This window comes from Mastigoproctus giganteus, chromosome 10, assembly GCF_048544385.1.
Source record: "Mastigoproctus giganteus isolate SK-2022 chromosome 10, ASM4854438v1, whole genome shotgun sequence".
NCBI lineage: Eukaryota > Metazoa > Arthropoda > Arachnida > Uropygi > Thelyphonidae > Mastigoproctus > Mastigoproctus giganteus.
The window spans coordinates 94,148,826-94,156,121 of record NC_143584.1 but is presented as its reverse complement, the minus strand read 5'-3'; positions in this window follow the sequence as shown (position 1 = coordinate 94,156,121).

Below are 7,296 nucleotides of genomic sequence, written 5' to 3'. Positions count from 1 at the left end.
GGTTAGATTAAGAACCTGAGGGGGCATAGATTCAAATTGAGGAAAGTCAGTTGTTGAATAGATGTGCAGAAGTTTGCCTTTAGCCAGCGGGTAGTTGGTAGCTGGAACAGACTTCCATCTGTTGTTGTGGAAGTTGATAGCTTAAATAAATGTAAGGCTGAACTAGACAAACATTTGGAGTGACCGGATGGGCGAAATTGGAAGTTTTTTTTTGACTTATGGTGTATAAGCTTTCTTTCTTGCATCATTTGCCTCAATTCATGCTAATGCTAACAACAATGGGCTCAGCACTGTACCATGGGGTCCCCAGGAGTTACGTGCTGGGCCCATTGTTATTCTGTGTATTTATCAATGATATCGATGAAGATATATTAGGCTTAATGTCCAAGTACATATATATAAATAAATAAATCGTATTACATATAAATAAATAAATTTTCTGTTCATACTCCGGCACGACTACTCGGTCAGAAGAGTTCACAAGATACAGAGAATACAAGAAACAGTACCGTATTTAGCAGTCATGGGCTTGAATCCAGTCGCTCAAAGCACGTGTATTTATGTACTCTCACATCTGACCATTGGCCTAAGGAGGTCTCTACTCCCAAAATTCAAATTCTCCATTCCCATTTTGCACCGCATCTCTGATATCCCAACAATATTCTCCTTTGATGTCTTGTCCACCATTTCAATTCATCAAATTTATTTACTATGCTCCTAGCATTGGTGTTCGTGCAAATATACATTCTCTTGTTCTTACTCTTAGTTACCCTAAATAGCCCATGTATTTACTCGTTCCATTATGATTCCCAGCAGTTCTATAAATCCCTAGAACCTTGCTTCCCAGACTGCTGCTCATTTCGATAGAAGCAGTGCAAGAATCACTTCCACTTCTGCCTGCGGCCCTTGTTAATCTATTTGTGTGTATCCTACGAAGCTAGCAGTTTTCTGACCCACCTAACACTGCTTCGATAGCATCAGCACTTAATCTTGCACCCTTTGTATTGAAATGTATCCCATCCCTGTAGAAGCAGTCTCTCCTGTTAAATGCACAGACCACGTCGAGAATAATTTTACCCCATGAGCCTTGCACAATCTCTCCAGGGCCGAATTGATTGTTAAGGCTGTTATCATATATGGTGTCTGCAGAATTGCAGACACTTTGAAATTTAACCAACACTGGAAACTTTTTTTTAAACATTTTATTATTATTATTATTTTTTTTTTATTTGCAGTTTAATTTTGCAGTAATAATTTTATTATTATTATTTGCATGTTTATAAAATAGACTCTTTTATTGTGAATAATTGAAATTTCCAGAAATTTAGATTTAAGGTAAAATTAAGACATCAGGTATGCTTTTTGAGGAATCACAGATTTTCAATTCACCTTTACATTTTATAAATAATCAAAATATTCAAGCTCTTATAATTGATAAAAACAGTTCTTTATGGTAGCTCTAAATATCAGGTCACTAAGAAAAAATTGGTTTAACTTCTTGCAATATATAAATGCAATAAAAGAATATATCTCATATATAGTTTTAACAGAAGTTAACATAAAAAGTGATGAAATTTCCAATTATAACATACAAGATTATGATAAGGTCTATATATTGAGAGAGTTGAGAAGGGGTGGAGGAATAATAATATACTATAGAACATGCTTTAGGGCAATACAGGTTTACCACTTAACTCAGTCTTGTGATAACTGCTGTGTCAAATTATTAGGAGAAGACCCAGAAAACACATTCATGATTTGTGCTTTTTACAGGCCACCATCAGATTCAATAATCAGCTTCCTAATAGAATTAGAAAACATTATTTTGCAATGGGACGACATAAAAACAGATAAGACCATACTAGTAGGAGATTTTAATATTAATCTACTAACCGATGGAACTGATAATGTGATACCCAGATACTCTGCAATCTTAAACAATTATGGATTTGAACATACCTTATTTGGAATAACTAGGCAACAAAGGATGGAGGGTAATAGAACAGTCAGCTCTTGTTTGGACCACCTAATTACAAATATCAAGTTGAAGTACGCTAATTCCTACATACTATTAAATCAACTTTCAGATCACAAAACATGTATTCTAATAGTAGATATGTATTCAAAACAACATCCATATGAAGATATAAAATTAACAAATGCTACGAAGAAAAATTATTTATCAACAGGTAAACTGAAACAGAACATAGAAAACATGTTAATACAAAATCAAGCATATTACACAACAAATGTAAATGTTTTTTCAAATAAGATAATACAAATTATAAACAATTCGAGGTTTAATACCGAGAGAAAAGTTAATCACTTAGCCAACAACACAAACACTGGGAGTAGCAGGATTAAGCTTAGGAAACCTTGGATGACTAAAGAAATAGAAGAACTAATGGTACAAAGGGATAAATATTTCAGGCAGTATAGAAATTGTCCATCAAAGAAAGAACATTATCACAATTATAAAACACTCAGAAATAATGTGACAGGTATGATAAAAAAGCAAAAAAACACTTATTACAATCATCTTTTCATGGATAAGCAGATAACACAAAAGGATAAATGGAACATTATAAATAACATGTTAAGTACAAGGAAGAAAAAGTCAAGGGGAAACCAAATTAAAACACTAGTAGAACAGATTTCTGGTGCAAACAAACAATATGAGGCTGCAAATAGGTTTGCCAAAGCTGTATTAGATCTCAACAGATATTTAAAACATTATTGCTAAGATTCCTTTACTCAACAAGATCGGCTTCCTCAGATAATGAACTCTTGTGTAGTCTTAGCTCCACATTATACTGAGATTCTTAAAATTATAGAACAATTAAAGAAACGGACTGGACTGTATTACAGTAACTATAGAACAATTAAAGAAACGGACTAGACTGTATTACAGTAACTATAGAACAATTAAAGAAACGGACTGGACTGTATTACAGTAACTATAGAACAATTAAAGAAACGGACTGGACTGTATTACAGTAACCGAGGTAAAGAGAAACAAAGAACTGTTCTCTGTTCTCTTGGTAGAGCTAATAGCATGGATGTTAGAGTCGGGAAGCTATCCTACAAATTTACTCTCATTTAAGGTAATTCCTATATATAAAAAGGGACCACCTGATGACTTTTGCAATTACAGACCAATAACAATACAGTCAATTTTAAATAAGATAATAGAAAATTATATATTTTCCCATATAAGCAAATATTTACATCAATATGGACTGTTAAATAACTCTCTATTCTCATATCAGAAGGGCAAGAGCACACAGACATTATTAGAGAACTTAGTAGACTCTCGAAACTTACATTTAAACAACAATAACATCATATTGATTTTATTTATAGATTTGACCAAAGCATATGACCTAATTGATATCCCAATATTGCAACAGAAATTACTGAAATATGGTATAAGGGGAAGACTCAATCAACTCCTAGTAAATTATTTAACCAAGAGAAAAATAACAGTAGAAGTAGAAAATACAAAGGGAAAATCTTATAATGTAAAGAGAGGAGTACCTCAGGGCACACATGCTGGGCCAATCATGTTCAACATCTATATAAATGACATATTCGAAGTAATTAAGAACTCCTTTATAAAAATTTATGCAGATGAAATAATCTTATATACAATAGGAAAGAACCTAACAAAAATGGAGAATGATTTACAACAGGATGTAATACATTTACAAACTTGGTTGCACGATAATAAATTAGCACTCAGCTTTGAAAAGACAAAATTTTTGGTAATAAGACCTCCTCGTCAAACCTTGGACATTCAACCCTCTATCAAATTGCACAAACATGATTGCCTACATGATCAGAATTTCAAGAACTGCAAATGTCTAACTGTGGAAGACGTTTCAAATCATTGTTACCTTGGGTTATGGATTGACTACAGTCTAAGTTGGGTAATGCATATAACAAACTTGTACAAAAAAATGAGATTTTATGTGTACTTTTTCTACTACATTAAGAATAAGTTAAATCTTAGAACAAAAGTTACCTTATTTTATGCATTAGTGGATTCCCAACAATTATTTAGTAAATATAGGGGCACGAGCAAATAAAACAGAAATAAGGGCAATAAACAACTTAATGAATAGGATTCTGAAACTTTTAATGGGGACAAATTCTTGGAATGACCTGAACAAGAGAAGGCAATTTTTGATGAAACATAAAATACTGTATCCAGTTCAAAAACTGAAGTTAAATCTGTTCTTAAAAAATCTTAACACTATTTTTGAAGAGTCGAATCTGCAAAGAAATGTCTCACAAAATTTAAGGAACCCAAAAGCAATTACTTTGCCTCACCCTAGGATACTAAATAGATTTGGAGATAGGCACACAATGAATATAATAAACAACTTGTTGGCTAGCATTGATTTCAGGCTCAGGAGAAGTTACCCCATCCCCCAAATTAAAATTCATAATAAGAAAATTCTTGATACTCAATGACACAGTAGATTAGAATTGATATGCAGATAAACTACTACCTCTGTTTACAGTGTGGAATATACTATGTGTAGTGACTTCATAGTCTTTTCTGTAAGATAATAAATTTGTACAAAACTGCTGTAAAGGAAGAATTACAACTTGTCAAGAAATTTACTTTTCTTAACAAGTTCATTTATTGTAAACGAATTCTCTTGATAAATAAAATTGTATTATATTATATTGTATTGTATTATTATTATTATTAGCTATATGGTGCAAGGAAGCCTGAGGCTTCCTTGCACCAGCCAAAAAAAAAAAAAAAAAAAAAAAAAATTCCCCAGTTACCCTAAGAGAGAGAGAGAGAGAGAGAGGGAGAAAGATAGAAAAGTACAAGGGAATCACCAAGAAGAGAAGAATGATGATATCCAGCTCAGGACCCTGGGTGTGCCAAATCCATACTCACCAGATGTGAGCCCCTGTGGTATTTTACCTGTATTTGCTAACTAATCAGCATTTCTCATACTTTTAATGTCATTAGCGCCAACTTGTACAGCAATATCACTTTTGTGCCCTTAAAAGTTGATATCTGCCCTACAACGTCATCAAGCTTTGCCCACTCCCCTAGCAGACATACCTTTGTTCTGTTGCACCTATCCTTTTTTGCACAAAAAATCAAATTATTATATTAGGGTTAACCGTAATTCAATGCATAAACCCGTTTTGCATATGTCAATTGCGTGTATTCTCAGGTTGATTTGCCTGTTTTGCTGGACAAAAAACCCCACTTTCTGGGTAAAAAAACCTAGCTATCTACGCCCAAGTCCAACTAACTGAGCCACAGAGTGAAATATGCCCACTAGAGTTCTTCGCATCATCGACGGGATTTCAATCCAGGCCTTTTCCATCCGGTATGGGGAGGACAGTGACAATACCACTGCGCTACCCTGCAGACATCCTTTTTGCACAATTTATTTCCCATTTCCCTGACAACAGTGTCACCGACCACAACTAATTCCTGTGGGAACATTCTGCCTTGGGGATTGCCGTTCTGTTACCTGATGGTCAAGTGGAAGCTCTGGCCTTGGTGCGGGCATCTGAGAGCGTAATGAGCCTTCCAATTTAATTCCTTTGAGGGAGTCCACCCTGTTCTTCAAGCACTCATAAAGGCCCATAAGAACTCTGAGTTGGCATCTAACTTCCTCACGCTCCTTACATCAAGCATCCACAAAGACATCCCCCCCCCCTCATAGGAATATCATGTCCCGTTCCTGATAGCTTCCTGTCCCGTTCCTGAAAATATCAAACAAGCAGATATCAAAAGTCTGTGATTCAGAGGGCAAACACCCCAATCAGTTTTACCCGAAGCCACAGCGCTCCCACTACCTTCAGCCTTTTGCATTGCTGCTGCCGTCTGAGGCATGATTTCGATCCAATTTCAATACAATAAAAAATACTACACTAAACTTATATCCCAATGCAGTAATAACACTATATATATATATATCAGTATCGAGCTTATGATATACAGGGTTTCTCAAAAATATTGGTACAAACGTTTAGGGGAGGTTGGTAACATCTAAAGGAATGTGAATCGCATAGGAACCCATAAACTTAAACATCACCGTAAGTCGGTAGACGGCGCAGTAGTCGCCGCACGAAGAGCATGCATCGATTTATGAACTGTGAGCTGGCAGACATGCACCTAGTGTATGGATTAGTAGAGGGTAATGGACGAGCCACTCAACGAATTTATGGAGAACGCTTCCAGACAGACATGTACCGGACCATCATTTGTTTGCGCGTGTGCATCAAAATTTGTGCGATTATGGGTCATTTAGAGGTAACAGGAGTAGTGCGGGCAGACCAAGTTCGACATGAACTCCCACCATGGAAGAAAGTATGCTGAATGCCGTCCAGAATAATCCTACTACCAGCACACGTGCTGTTGCCTCTGCTTTAGGAGTGTCTTGTTGCAGTGTACAGCATGTCTGGCATGACGATTCCTTACACCCCTTTCATCTCCAAAGGGTTCAGTTACTGCTCCCCCCAAGATCATCCTGCACATGTGGCTTTTGCGCAGTGGTTTCTCCAAGAAAGCATTCAAGACTTGAATTTTCCAGCCTATGTTTTGTTCATGGATGAGGCTTATTTCACTAGGGAAGGCTTATTCAATCAGCACAGTGCTCACGTGTGGGCTCACGACAACCCACACGGTGTGCGCCCCTATGTGGCACAACATCGCTTCGCAATAAATGTGTGGGCAGGTATGGTCGGTGACTGCTTAGTCAGTCCATACCTGTTACCCTCCAGCATGAACTCCGCTAAATAGCTGATCTTTCTTGAACAAGTTCTACCAGGGTTACTTGACAATGTTCCAGCAAATGTGAGATGCAACATTTGGTTTCAACATGATGGGGTGCCTGCCCATTATGGAAGGTGTGTTTGTGACCATTTGAATAGGCGTTTTGGGCGTCGATGGATTGGCCGTGGTGGACCCGTTGCCTGGCCCCCACGCTCACCTGATTTATCGAGCGTTGATTTCTTTCTGTGGGGGCCTTCAAATCTATTGTGTATGAATCACCCGTGGAGGCGGAAATGGATCTCGTCTGAGCTGCTGCTACTGTCAAAAAAACTGCAGGTGTGTTCGACCATGTTCACCAATCCATGCTGCGTCGGTATCACGCATGCATCGCGTCTCATGGTGGAACCTTCGAGTATCTGTTGTAACATCATGAAATGCATCCATCTCATAATCCATTGTTAATATTATGTCAAATAAATGTTTGCCACTAATTACTGTCTTGTGTCATTTCTGCTACTACTTTCCCGCGACGTTTCCAG